The following is a 15,496-nucleotide window of genomic DNA, read 5'->3' on the forward strand; positions in this document are numbered from 1 at the left end:
ATATATAACGAAGTTTAAATATGAAACATAATTTATATAGTTAAACACTTCATCTGACGCACATGTAAATAATACATCAAATGATTGCAACCTGACCGATGCGAGTAAACACGCAGCGTACCTTCACCCACACAGTCAAGGTAGAGCAGAAGCGTGATAAAAAATCACGACAAAGTAAAGAAATGAAATGTCAGAGCCGCTCCGACCCTCCGGCGCTCGACGGACCAACGGTACTCGAGCCGCGGCAACCGGCGACTGCGCAGGTCCATGCCCTCTCCGCACAAACTAGTGATAAACCTAGTGCAGTGAAACCAAATCGATCTGTGAAATGTTCTGTGTGTGATACTGTGTGCTTATAGTGTCTCGTCTAGGATCCTCCAGAACTCTCGACGCTTCAAAGGCAAGTTTCAGATAAACACTTTGCATTTTAAACGACCACTTATCAATATGAATAAACTTCAAAGTTTAGTTCGGAACTGGGTACGTTCCCGTGGAATATATTTGTTTTATAACTCGCGGCAACGGCAGCCATTTGAATGAATAAATATTTAGTTATGTGAAAAATCCATACGTTGCAAGAGACGACCGCGGAGTTATTCCTGAATGTTGGCATTTTATCATTGCCGCTACCGTACATTGGATTGTGCATTTTGTTATGAATTTTATATTCATAGATACATATTTAATACTTGAAATAATTCTGTAAATTTCTCTACAGTTAATAAATGTTGTAGCTATAATAGGCTACAATAAATAACTCTAGGCAATGAAGGTCAACGTCATTATCAATTTCCTCTCATGAGCTTAAAGCCCTTTCGTGAAACAATTTGAAAGTAGGCATACCAATCATTATGTGTTTGCTTTTATGCGGTCAGTGGTTAATAAGATGAAGTTCTTATATGTTGTAGTGAAGTTAATATTGTACTTTAAAGCATTCTTGAGGTGGATCTTGAAAACATACCTAATATATTCCGTGGTACGTGTCACGTACATTCAACACTTGATAGGCAAGATAAAAACCAGTTTACGATTCAAAGATTGAAATGAATTAATTTTCGTTTGTTTATATATTTTTTAGAAATGTGTATTCTTTGTATAATTAAAATTTACGTACGTTAATAGAAACGTTAATCAAACTATCATTTACATGGAAACAACACGAGTTCTGCAAGCGGTATAACGAGCATTGTAGCAACATAATAATGCTAATTTCGGTCCATTGTCGAATAAACTGGAATGAGAATGATCACAAATTGCATCAGATGTTGAACGTGACCCACTGAGCCGAAAGGAAAACAATACCAAGTCATATTTGCAGGAAGTATTTTGGTTTACCGTTCACCGCTTGTGTTAGTAAACGACCAATCAAGATTGTATGACTCAATATGGTAAAATTCTGTGGGTTTTGAACTAGTCTATTCTATTATAGAATTGAAAGTTCTTTAGAGTAGGAATCTGGCTCGCAAACACATGTTTATGATAGGAACAATATTTTATATAGAAGCAATGTTGTATGGTTTATTTATTATACGATATCAGGCTTAAAATTTCATATGGCTCTTTTTATGGTTAAGAAAGTAACACGAAACTCTACATTAGTTTTGCGATGAAGTTTTAGAAAGCATACACCAAATTAGCTGTTAATTGTATAAAAATCCAAAATGGAATTATTATCATTTCAAATCGTATTTAAAATATTTTAAAATTAAATTTTTAGTTACTTCAATATTCGTTAACTTAACGTAGGTATTACATAAATGGGTTTTCGCGATTCCGATGACCTTTTTAATACATATTTTATTACCCCAGAGAGCTTTATCCAAAACTTGTAATGAACATATTTTATTTAATATCAAATACGTTGGTCCAACTCATCAAATGAGAAATCATATTTGCTATTACAAAAATAATTTAATGTTTGTACTTTTACTATTAAACATATTCAGAATAAAAATAAAAGCATTTTTTCTGAATGTGAAGTAAATTCTATTTTCTGTAGTCTGTAGATATGTATTTTTTTTTATCAAAGTTTTGCATCAGTAAATGTTGATAAATTAATGTATTTTAAATGACAAAATAAAGGATAACAATGTAGAAAACCCACGAGGATTAAATTGAAAACACTAGGATTCAGGAAATATACGTTTTCATTTATTTCATACCTTTCCAACAAATGAAATGTTACATAAAAATTATAAACATTTCGAACTCTTGCAAATTGAATCAACAATTTGTTATAGTTTTCAAACCAAATAAGAACGTTAAGACAAATTGAAAGGTGGATTTAGTAAAAACTCAATTGTAAGTGATTTTAACGCTACTGATGTAAGCGTCTGTGTATTGTATAACTGTTTTCTTATTGCTTTGTAGTTTTACATCATTTGTCAGTATTTGAAAGCGTCTGGTACCTACTCATGCACTCTATTTTCATTTTACAATAATTAACTTTAACTTACAAACCATACTCTGCATAGATACGTATCTATCGTTCTTATTGCATGTGCAATAAGAAAATTTACGTGGATTATTTATTCGTTAAATTTTCTCTAAAATTTCTCTAAAAGCTCGACAGTACCACAAAATATTTCAATAGATACGTGGGCCACACTGAAAGTTTTGCGTAACTAATAAATAAAACAATTTACTTGTCTAATATTATATTTACTACTTTTTAAAGTATTCTCCGTTACATTTAAAACACTTTTTCATCCGTTCAAACCATTTCTGGAAACATGAGGACCATTGGTTCGAGGGTATGTTTTCTGCGTGCTGTTTGAAAGCAACCACGGCCTCTTCTGGCCACGTAAATGTCGAACCACTCATTGAATCATATATTTTTGGGAAAAGGAAGAAATCGCAAGGTGCTAGGTTGGGACTGCGTGCGGCATGAGTCACATGCTCTATGTTTTCAGAAGCCAAAAATGACTTTGTTTTGTTCGCGGTGTGCGCCGAAGCACTGTCATGGTGCAACAAGATGCGACTTCTAGGTCGCTTTTCTCTTATTTTTTCTAAGACATTGGGCAAACAAATAGTGGTGTACCACTCAGCATTAACAGTCTTTTGTTACTCGAGTGGGATAGTGCAGACAGGATTCGTCTTAGAGAAAAATAATGCAATCATTTGTTTGGCGACCCTTCTCGCCTGCCTCAATTTGGTTGGTTTGCTGTCACTTTCAAACACCCACAAAGAATATTGGTGTTTTCTTTCTGGAATATAACCATGTATTCATATTTCATATCCTGTCACGATATTATACACGGCATTAGAATGTCCGTAATTGTACTTTAATAGCATTTCTTAACACCAATCTACTCGATGTCGTTTTTGTTCTGGAGTGAGTTTGGGAGCAATCCACCGGCAACCAAGCTTCCTAACTTTGAAATGTTCATGTAAAATTTTCTGAATTTGGCTCATACCAATCCCCAAATGTCCTCGAATCTCCTAATAAGTGATATGGCAATTTTCTTAAATTAGTCGTCTGACGGTAGCCATATTTTCCTCCGTGATCGCAGTTGAGGGTTGACCTTCACGAATTTCATCATGGAGAGAAACACGGCCGCGATGAAATTCAGCATATCAATGCCTTACAGTGCTCAAATGAGGTGCTTCCCTCCCAAAAGTATTTTGAAGGCGAGCAGTGCAAGCTTTCGGAGAAAGCGAACTTTTAAAATCATCAAAAATCATCGCCCTAAAATTGTTTCGTGTTAGTTCCGTTTTTGCTACGGACAACGAACTTCAACTTGAGATAAAAAAAAATTGACAAGTGCTTCCCACCAAATTTTTTTTTCCTCAACTTATGAGACTTCATATGTTAAAAAAATAGAACATTCGAAATTCAAACATTTATGGGTGGCTAGAAACGCAAAACTTTTAGTGTGCACTAGGTACTACAATACATTCGTAGACGGAGTTATGTTCTGCGTAGGTAGGCGTTTTAGTGTCTTAGACGTGAAATATTACCCAGGTCTGAAGTAATGTTAAACTTTGGAGAAATAATCTTTAATACTCCCAGAGAGAATGTTTCAGTAACTCTGACTTATAGAACTAGAGAACAAAATATGCAATTAACTGGGGGACAGTATACGACGTTATATTTAAGTTGACATCCAGTAAAAGTAATGTGATAAGTTTACTTGGCTGAGTTTGAAATATGAGTCGTATAGAGAAGAAAGTATGGAGCATCCGTAATAAAATATACGCACTTTCTTTGCGTTGTTTGCACAACCTGTGTAAGTGAATTGTGTGCTTAAGATTTAATGTTTTGTTTTACGACATTTGAAGCCGCTTTGCTATTCGTATTTTTTTTTCAATCATAGAAATGCAAATAAAGAGTCTTGTGTGAAATTATATGTACTTTCATTTAGCTTAAAAGTTTAGAATACGTGCATATATTATGAGTCATTGAGCTTGGAAAAAAAGCTTAGAGACAATATCTTATCGAGAAAGGAAGTGGTGTTCCATTTAATAAATACAGGTATACGTAAAGATAAGAAATTATTTTTGTTAGTAAATCATTTATGAACTGTTTCTTTGAATATTTTGATGACGGATGCGATAATATTTGTAAAAGCTTTTATTCGCTTTGAATTCGTTATTGTATCGATTTTTTTTCCTATAAGTTAATAAAATTTTGCGATAATGGTAGTCTCCTGAATCAATTCAATAGAAATTTAGAGAAAAGAAGATTACAGATAAACAACATAACTGTCAGTCTTCATAAAATAAATTATATTTTTTCTAGAAATTCCGATCAAACCATAAATTAACATAATATGTGTCGGAAAAGTTTGTAGCAACATATACTTGCATCGGAGCCATCCAAAATTAATTAGCCAGAGAGGAATTTATATAACATGAAAATCAATTTATCCGTGTAGTTAATAATATCGTGGCAATCGGATTTTCCAGTTTATGAGAGCATGACTGGATCGCCTCAGTTTCTTATATTGTATAACTGATTTCTACAAGATGGACTAGGAAGGTATTTGTTTTCGTTCCGGGCGTGTATGGAGTAACTGTGCCATTTCAATCCGTATACAACTGTTATATCAATAGTCGGTATAGGTATATATTATGTAGGTATGTGTAATTGAAAGCATTTCTGAGAGAAGATTTGTTGAATATATTAATATTTAGTTGGATATATTTTAAATGACGTCCATCTGAGATTTTATATGCCGTTAGGTGTTAAGGTGAAATTATGATGAATAGTGAAAATTATTGTATAAACAACAATATTGGCAGTCAATTCAAAATGTCAAAGGTACCTAGGTATAACACGTGGAGATTACGAGGCGCTTATGGTGTTAACTGTTAATAGATTATTGTTAGTTCATTAGTCTTGTTTGGTATAATTGGATTTGGATCTTAGCTGATATATTAACGAGTTCATCCGGTTAAAATGTAAACTTTAAATTAGGGTAATAATCTTGCATATTAAATTCCTTCCTAGTTTGAAAATTTCCAACAATAAGTCGATACGAGATCGTTATAAAGTTTTCGTTTCATACTAACTTTTAAAGGATACGATGCACACGGTAATTTGCCGAGCATAAGTGGAAAGGTTCAACTTTAATATTTTTACGTTCCCCGATGTACGGAAGTTTCAGCTAGATGCCTTCAATCCCTCAACGTCAGCTTTATTCGGCAGTTACAAAGAACGTAAGACGTTTTATAAATCGACGTTTCTGCACGCTCTACATCATGCTATCGATCTTCTCTAAAAATGTCAAGGATTTTAAAATCTTATCATATTTGGACAGGGAATGTGTATGAGTTATGTGGAGCCATGTCGATTGCTATAGCGTCGAATTATGTAGTAAGAGACGTTGCTCTTTTATCCTATAGACGTAAAATATGAAATCTCCGGAAACAACTATCAACAACTAGTAGCATAGAATGAACGTGAGTATAGTTCTCTAACGAGAATTTGTGCTCAATACACCAGTTGAGATAACAGCATCTATTGTAATTCTTATTGGCTTCGGTATTTGGCTATGTGCTTCGCCTTGAGCCTTAACCTGATCGCCTTCACTGCAATAGTCACGAAGTGTCACCAAAATAGCCAACGGTTATCACTTTCTATTTCTTCATGGCAAATTATGCCCAATTTTATATAAAAATATCTACATACAATTTGTATTAAGGAAGAACGGTAATAATTATACATAAGGTACAATCGTATATTATTTTGTCTGGAATACTTAAACGGGGTTCAACCTATATTCAGAAATATTGTGGTTTACTCTGAGCAAGCTTTAAAGTAAATTTCCAAATTTACTTTAACTATAGCGTAAATTGAATAACTAAGGGTAAACGTTCTAGGATGTTTGTTAATATTTTAGTTGTAGAGAGTCTAGACGGCCACTAGTGGCTGTTAAGTAAATAAATGGAGTAATCTACAATCTAGAGGTAATTTAAGAAATTTATTTTCTACCTTAAGTGAGTATTTTGCTTTTTTCTGTGATACAATGGTTTTAATAATGAATCGACTAGGACAGGCGATCTCTTTCTAGTACCTATAAGATAAATTCCTCTCAAAAATATGAAAGAATTTGTATGCAAATAGTATTCTTTATTCTATTGGCTTATCATCGATCTGTTTACAAAGTAGGTATATTAGAGTTCTACATCTCCAATTTGTTCATAAATTAATTTTTAAAATTTAGTGCTTTGTTGAAATCTAGGTTTTCCACCATTTGATAAGAAGGAACACAACACTTGAGAAGATTTACACGTTATACAATACTATACATAGCTTCCCCGACCTGGGTACATAATATACGCTGATATAATATGACAAGAAATTAAGTTACTTCCACTGTAGGTACACTGCTTTATGGAAACAGTTCAATAGCAAGCATCTGCATCAACAAGATAGGTTGCAGTGTTGTGTTACGGACGTCTATAGAATAATATGGATTTCATCTTTAAGGCTCGACTACCACCTTTAGAAATCTAATATCGGTTTACGTATAAATGGGTCGCATTGCAACGAGAATCTGGTTTAAGGAAATTGGAGTCATGCAGTTTGTATGTGGAAGAGCAGATTGTGTCTTTCAAAATTTGTGATAGTACTTCACGTCTATGTATAGATTTTTTGTCCTATGACGATAATAATCATTAGACGATAATTCATAAAAGGAAAACAAGAACAACTTTACAATATATGAACAATGTCAGGTTCCTCAATTGTTAAAGCCTAGTTTTAACAATTCTATGTAAGTAACAGTAATTGCTAATTAATTTGTAAAAGCTCTTGATATAGATAATTTTATAATTTTAAGTAACAAAATACTTTTCAAAAATATATATAGACTCTAGAGCAATATAACAATCTTACTGTATCTACCACAATAAAATATTTCGGCTATTCTATAGTCGGTATACCTCCGAAATACTCGCTCGGAAATGTAATAGTAGGTCACCAGTTCATGCATTTTGTTACGCATGATCTAGTGTACAAAAGTATTAACTATTTTTAGATTTAATAAAAAAAGAATATTTAAGTGGATTATAGATTACATATTCAATAGAGCATAATATTTGGAATATTGTGCCACAAAGGATTGTAGTATAACAAATATAGAAACAAATAATTTTTTTAAATGGTATTGTAGAATGTATTGTATTGTTCATATGAGGGTAATTACGGATGCTATAATAAATTTTTAGTTTGTATTTATTTGTAAAAATATTTCAGTTATTTGAATAAATAATAAAGATGCTGTAAAATACGAATATGAATTTATTGAGTGTCAGAAAAAGGAAATTATTCTCATTGTTTCATTTTGTGTTCCAATTTGTAAGATAAAAATAAATTTAAAAGTTGATAAAAAGGCTCACTACGTGCCCCGATTTTCACGAAAGCTTTAAGAGCGCATATTCAATTTAACGCAAGTCAAAATCTCCGCGATCTATTACGATAGATCGCGGCTTGCGCTATCCTTTTACTATGAACAGCATAGGTCCACAGGAGAGCGCCGAGCAACATGTCCTCTCTCTGGAAAGGCTCGCTGCCGACTGATTTTAATCGGGTCGCGCGCAGTGTTTTATAGTACTTTAAAAAAAATTGTAGAAAAATAATAGAGGTACCTTAGTTGATTTTTTAAATTTTATCTTATAAGTAAGACATTCTTTTATTGAAATATGTATAAATTATATTCAATAAAGTCAAATATCTTGGTGAAAATAATCATTTTGTCGACTATAATTTCTAAAAAAATTCACATTGTTCGGATTTTAATTTCGTAAGTTAGGAGTCCAAAATAAAAAAATCTTTTAACTAACTATTTTAATAAGGATCTTTGCAGTTAGTTAAAAATAATTGTGTGTTAGATCTGTCAGCAATTTCAGATATTTTTAGCTTCGAAATTGACACTAAAAGTGAAATTAAGTAATCATCGGCTCAGTTATCTTGATGGTATTCACAAATACTGTATTAATTGAAAAAAACTCTTAACTAACTATATAGACAATAAAATTTCCTAAAATTATTAGTAATTCATATGTTTGTAAGATAAGTGGTTGATGGACAATCTGGTTTGAAAAATCACATATTTGAGCCAAACAGCGCACGGACCGCGTACACGGCCTTAATAATTGTGAATTGTATTTTTTATACCTATAGTATATTGATTTTGATTTTATTGTAAATAATATTTTTATTCAACATTGTATGTTGTTATCGTAGATCTCACATGTGCCACACCTTTAGTTTTAATAATTTAATAACAGAGAAAAAACTCAATATAGCTAATACTTCAGAATAAACTAGTTTCTACACAATTATTGCCTACCGTTACGGTTCGGCCATTGACCTTTTGTTCTAGAATAGAAGTTATCCTACAACCCGTATTATAATAAAACTAATAATTGTTTTTGTACACTACCTTTCAGCATTGAATGATATATTACAAGATTATTGAAGAGCTTTATTACATCTATTCATTCCATCAATTATTTTATCGAATTAAAATATGATTTTATCCTATAACCACGGATCAATATTGTTAAACTTCTAAAACATTAAAGGAAAGCTTTTTTTTTGCAAAACTTCTTACGAAAACATTTGTTATTCAATGTTTATTATTCTATTCTCGGCGAGCTTGGATGGATAGTTAAGATAATATGAGAAATTTATACAGTTACGTAGTTACAGTTATTTAAAAACGAAAAAGTAGCAGTACATAATACTACGCATTACGAACGCAATTATGTAGTTTGCGTGTTAAACTGTTTAGATTTTTAACTGACGTTCCCAAAACGACGTAAGGTTCTCAATTCACAGTGTGGATATTTTTTTGAGAATGAATATTAATTATAGCTCTACTAGCGTTAGCTACTATAATGTATTGGGACTATTGGGTGGCTCTACATTATAGGTATTACATAAATAGGTAGGTACCTACTACTATTTATACCTCCTTTGTATAACATGTATTAAGTTATCAAATTGCACAACATTAATTGTTGTCAGATTTATCAAATTCATTAAAAAGATTGTGAGCCTTTATTTTTATATAAATAAAGCCGTTACGACGAAATATTCACTTAGAAAAACGCTACAGCTAAACGTATAACTGACATTAAAAAGAAATGTGTTTGCGCTCTGTTTCTTCACTCCCTAATGTAGGCTCTTCATTAACTTAAGAAGGTGTAAGTACACTTAATCTTGTAAAGTATCCCGTTTTTTACGCGTTCTTGAGCGTGAAATGTTATATTATTTTCTAGGAATCGTTCCCTTCGTACAAAAGCGTCTGAACAATAAGTTCAAATCGTCTTTGTGATGAGACAATGGAATAAAAACGTGGCTTCAAAGAATGTAGTTTCATTCGGCGAAAGTCAATTAATATTAAAATTTCGCGGAAAGACAATTATAAAATTTTTAATGTTTGCTCTTAAAATTATGCAATTGTAACGGAATTATGTAAAACCTGAGATAGTAACAATAAGAGGATAAAAACTTTGTATTGTTTAGCTTAGTTTTGGTGATCTCGTTGGTGGGTACTTTTTAAATATTACTCCATAGTTAATAACTAATTAGAATATTATTTTTGTGCTTGCATAAATTTGTATTTTAATAAGACTTATATTATGGAGCATTAATTATTTTTACATGGCAAGTGTATTAAAGATTTCTAATTATCAATGCGGTGCTTATAGAAAAAATGTATTTCTACGAAGCAATGAATTAATAAAGTACTAGTATTGAAAGACATTGTACGTTAGAGTAGTTTTTTTAAGTGTGTCCAGTGAAAGTGAACATATTACTTTCTTTATAGTGAAGATTGCAAATAATATTTTAATTCGCTTCTATTATTCGGGCTACTTAAATTTGCAGCGAAATTAAAAATTTCAAATTGTGTTTTATAAATGAATAATAAAATAGCGCTATAATTAGATTTTGTGGAAAATTGAGGTTACGCTGAAGGCAAATTTTTTACTTTAGTATTTGTATACATTATACTGTTCTAATCATATGATAAATGCCGAAGATGTCGCTATAAAGATGTCTTTTGCATGAAAAAGTACTGAGCAAAACAAGGAAAAAAAATCAAAATTTATAGGCTTTTTAAACTAGCGCTACGAGAGCGAAGCCGTGTGCTGAAGCTAGTGCACAATATGAACGTTTTGTTCTGGTGAAATGTACTTCACAAGTACCATTTAGAAGAGGCTTAGTAGGAATAAATCATAAACTTATGCTTACACAAATATTTCAAATATTTTACTTGACAATGTGAATATTACTTGTGATAAAGTTTTTGACGTGTTATAAAAATAAAGCGCATTTCCATTGGCAGAATTCTAAGCTGATCAATTCTATCTGATTCCTTTAAATTATTAAATAGTTATATACTTCAAGATATAGCGGGATAGAGTCAAATGGCTCTTATTGCCGGAGGCCATGACTTTCTTTGGGTTAGTAAGTAAGTAAGTTTATAACTTGTAAACCTGACATTTTGAAACTATCAATAACTTTATTGAGTTCGAAGTAACATAATAATCCTCACTATTGAATAAATTGAATTTAGGTAGGTTTAACTTTTTTTGCCCTTGTATTCGAAGAATTACGATTTTAGTACTTATTGATTATTTAAAAAAGGTAACGAGTAACCTACAGTAGGTACCTATAATTAAATCAAAGCTACTTGTGTCTGATTTAGACCGGTTCAGCAGTTATGGCGTTACTGAAACGAAAAACCATCCAAACAAACTTTCTCATTTAGAACATCAAGCTAAATATTTTATTATACAGTAAGAATAACTAAAATTTCATATTTCAAATTAACTTAATTGGAATTATAAATTATTATCTAAGAAAGAAAAGATTCTCAGTGTATGCATTTAACAACACTTCTTTATGTGTAAAAGTGTACCTATTTATTTGACAGTTCATTATAATCAAATTAAAAATTCAATACATAGAAATTTGAATAAGTCTTATCTAAAGCTTTATCTGTCACTTATCTGAGACAGTCACAATTAGGATTGCTAATTAGGTACTGAATACCTTATTTATTATTATGCTCTTTTCTACGAAAGAATGTGAAAGATTAACGGCATATGCGGACATGCGTGTAATTAGATATTAATGTTTATCGCGGGTTAATAGTTTATGTGAAAGTGTTTCAAACAATTTTACATTGTTTTAACTTCTCACGATTGAAAATGCATTAATGTTAAAAGCGAGCTGGATGTGATAAAATGCGTTTTTTTAAATTTAATACTCGATTCATTTGTAGAGCAAATGACATTAATTTGCGATAGTGAAAAGTATGTAATAAAGCGTTATACTTGTTGTTAAGGAAAAAATACGAGAACGCCTGGAACAATTCGACAAATTGAAATATTTGTAAATGTACAAGTGTTTCTTATTAAAACGAAAATTGGAAAAATTACCGGGAACAGTGGTAATACCCTAATTATGCTTTCATGAGAAGCCGAGTCAACTAGTTTTTCACAAAAATAACAAAAAATAACGAAGATTTACTTCATTAGATGCCTCAATATTACTTCCTATGTTTGTGCTTAAAATTGATTGAGTAAAATAGACAGATAAACAGATATATAAATATAACATTGAATATTCAGTGTTCTCTGTTATTTAATATAGTAGATATCGTTAAATGCTTCCGTACTGTGCTAGAAAAATGCAAGACAAAATATTTGCGTGCGTTGTCTTAACGGTTTCATGACTTTGTTTGAAATGCTGCTTAGTAACCGTTTGTACGGTAAACCCAGTTATAATACATACGTAATTTTAACAACATAAGTAGGCCTTATTAGTGCTCTTTAAAGCTACAAGTATAAACAAACAAAAGTTTGATCGTTGTTATATCTAGGTACCATATTCAGGAAACCGTCAGAGTATCACATTATGTGATTTTCAAACTTAGGTTATACTGTGAAACGATAAGGACATAAGGGAATAAATTGCTCTGAACATTTTGATTTTATTTCGAAATTGCCGTATAATTCATATCCTTCATTGTAAATTAACATTTAAGGTAATAAATAGAGTCATCAAAGCCAAGTTCCACGAAATGTTAGCAGCAATTGCAAATAGGATCTCTCGGTTCAGAATTATGCCATTTATCTGCGGACTACTTCGAACTTCCATTCGATTATTTTTGTCTGAGCGTCGTAAAAGGGGAATTATTCACGAAGTTTCTTAGATTCGGCGGTATTCTGCTTTTCTTTATGAATTAGTAGTAGATGTAATATTGAGATAATGTTAAATTCCTAAGAGACATTTTATCCGATGATTATAAATCGCTTATGAAAGTATTTCGCGAGTTTGTGTAGCGATATTGGAAAAGTTAGGCGCTGCTATCTCGCAATGTCGGTGTATCAGTCATGATTTGAGTTCGCGGCTGTTATTGGAGAGGATCGTATAGGGACGTTTAAAGTGAAAATTTCGAGCTAAATAAACTTTTATTTCGTTTTATACGTTAAATTTTCGTATTCGGTTCAGCGCTTCAAAGTATTTCAATAATATGTTTGAGATTTTATCCGATTTGACTTATATTTGAATTTAGGTTTTATTTGAATTAAGATATTTAGTTGCGGAAGTTTTGATGTAGTTAAACTGTGTTAAAAATATACAACATAATAGTTCATAGTAGTTTATGAATGCATAGAAAAATCATACACCAACAAATGGCCAATATATATTCAAATAAGTTATATCATGAATACCAATTACATTCCAATGTATTCTAAAATAAACTGTGAGGCAAGGAAGGCGATTATGCGCAACGATGTCGGCTATTCAAACAGGCTGAGAGGCGCGGCCCTCATCTCTACCTTTACATTCGTAACTTGGGCAATTTTGCCATTTGTTTTAACGGTACTTGGTGACCTCAGCACGTACGACATAGTTAGCAATGCGGTGAGAACTATGCTTTATGGGAATCTTTTGAGATAAAAAAATGGTGGATTTTTTGTATTTTATTATTACCTACTATCGCAAATATTATAAGTTATTTATATAATTTATTAATATAATAATTAAGCTATTGCATAGCTTCTATCGCGGGCCTTGAGCGCGGGGACCGAATCGAGAAATTCCGTAACGAAAAAACCTCACGCTCCCCACTCCGACGGGCACGGAGGTGTGGCTTGAAGGCATAGCATGCAATAGCTTTACCGCGGCAGTCCCCTAGAGCCACACGTCTTTTATTTATATTATAATTTATTATTACTATAGTGGAAGATATAGGAAACTGAGTAGGTAATTAGAGTATTTCTTTTATATTTATTTATTTATTTATTTATTTCATTAAGGATCACCAACATGACATACACTGATACATAGATAAAAGCATTAAAGTAATAACAATCGTAGACATAGTGCTGTCACAATTATAGGCAACCACCACTAACAATTAATATAACATTAAATCAAAGACACACAGTCTGCAGCTAGCTGCAGATTAGGTAAAAAGTATACATATACATAATACATAAATCCAATTTTGACGGCAAAATAATCAATTAATTAATGTTAAAATAAAACTACATTTGATCAACTGGGTTTTGGTAAAGGTTCAATCGAGAGCAATTCCTTTTTAAATTTATGTACAGTGTTTGAGAAAATGTCAATAGTCTTGTTATTGCCAGAAACTATATTATTATATTCTTTGGTAAGGCGAGAAATGCCTGAATAATGGCCTAGATTACTTTTGTGGAATTTTGTATGGAACGGCATATTATTAGAATGTCTAGGCAATCTGACTGGAACTTTAAAATTAAGCTGAGATACCAATGACACACAATCGATTGAACCATTCACCAATTTATGTAAAAAGACCTGATCCAAAACCTTCCTCCTCTGATAAAGTGTTCGTATTTTAAAATAATCAAGACGTTCTGAGTAACTGCGAATTTTTTTGGCTACGTTGCAACTATACGCAAGATGCCACAAAAATCTTTTTTGAATGCGTTCAATATTGTTAATATGAATATTGTATTTTGGATTCCATATTACGCTGCAATATTCTAATTTGCTTCTAACAAGGGCATTAAAGAGGGTAATTTTTGTGAGAGGGTTCCTAAAATTTTTACAAGTTCTCAGTAAAAAACCTAACAATTTGAAACCGCTATTAATTATATGGTTGAAGTGAGCGTGAAAACTAAGTTTTGCATCGAAATAAACACCTAAGTCTTTTATTTTGTCTACTGTTGCTAAGATATGATTATTAATCTGATAACTGGGTGCAATAATACCTCTACTTCTATGTCTGCTAAATCGTATATGGTAACATTTTTCTGAGTTAAGTTTCATTTTATTGATTTTAAACCATTCTGCCAAAGAATTTATGTCCTTTTGGAGAAGAGTACTATCAGTGGTTGATTTAATTGTTCTCAGAATTTTAAGGTCATCTGCAAATAAAAATATTTTTGAGTGCTTTAAGTTAAGTGGGAGGTCATTTATGAATATATTAAATATATTAAATATATTTTTATTAATTTAAATTATTAAATATATTTCAAATATATTAAATATATTTGAAATTATTTAGGTAAATATTGTCTCATTAAGATATTAACCCCTTTAGGAAGAGATAGATAAGTAGGTACGTGTATTGCAGACATTACCTAAAATGGAAATAGCTTAAGGCAATATGAATTTGACGAAAGTGGTTTGAACCTGTACAATATTACGAAAGACTGAAATATTTGTTATGTTCAAGGTTATTGAAATGGTGTTGTATAAATAGTAACAGTTATTTTCTTCAATATATTATGTTTATTAACAATCAACGACGCGACGCCATTACTCAGTATCATATTTTTTATTTATTCATATTTTTATCTCCTCATTTCGTTTTCTGTATCTATCCTATAGTATTACTAAAATTCATTAATTTATTCGTCATAACGGCTCTCAGTTATATAAAGACATTATCTTATATGATATAAATATGTTAATAGTAACTGTTCATCAAAAAATACCTGTAATACGTATCCTTAAAAACTTGATTGTACCGTT

General features: G+C 31.5%; 1 protein-coding gene across 2 annotated transcripts in view; it reads left to right on the forward strand.

The window, feature by feature from the left end:
* Positions 1-193: 193 nt before the first annotated feature.
* Positions 194-15,496, forward strand: part of LOC149488359 (uncharacterized) — a 74,394-nt gene continuing 59,091 nt past the window's right edge. For both annotated transcript variants that reach the window (XM_089694957.1, XM_089694958.1), the window contains exon 1: positions 194-400. The gene's annotated coding sequence lies outside the window, so the exon portion shown is untranslated. The remainder of the gene's footprint in view (positions 401-15,496) is intronic.

This window comes from Colias philodice, chromosome 5 (genome assembly GCF_061535455.1).
Source record: "Colias philodice isolate Cphi_HAF_F1 chromosome 5, ilColPhil1 Martin Lab GWU primary, whole genome shotgun sequence".
NCBI classification, from domain to species: Eukaryota; Metazoa; Arthropoda; class Insecta; order Lepidoptera; family Pieridae; genus Colias; species Colias philodice.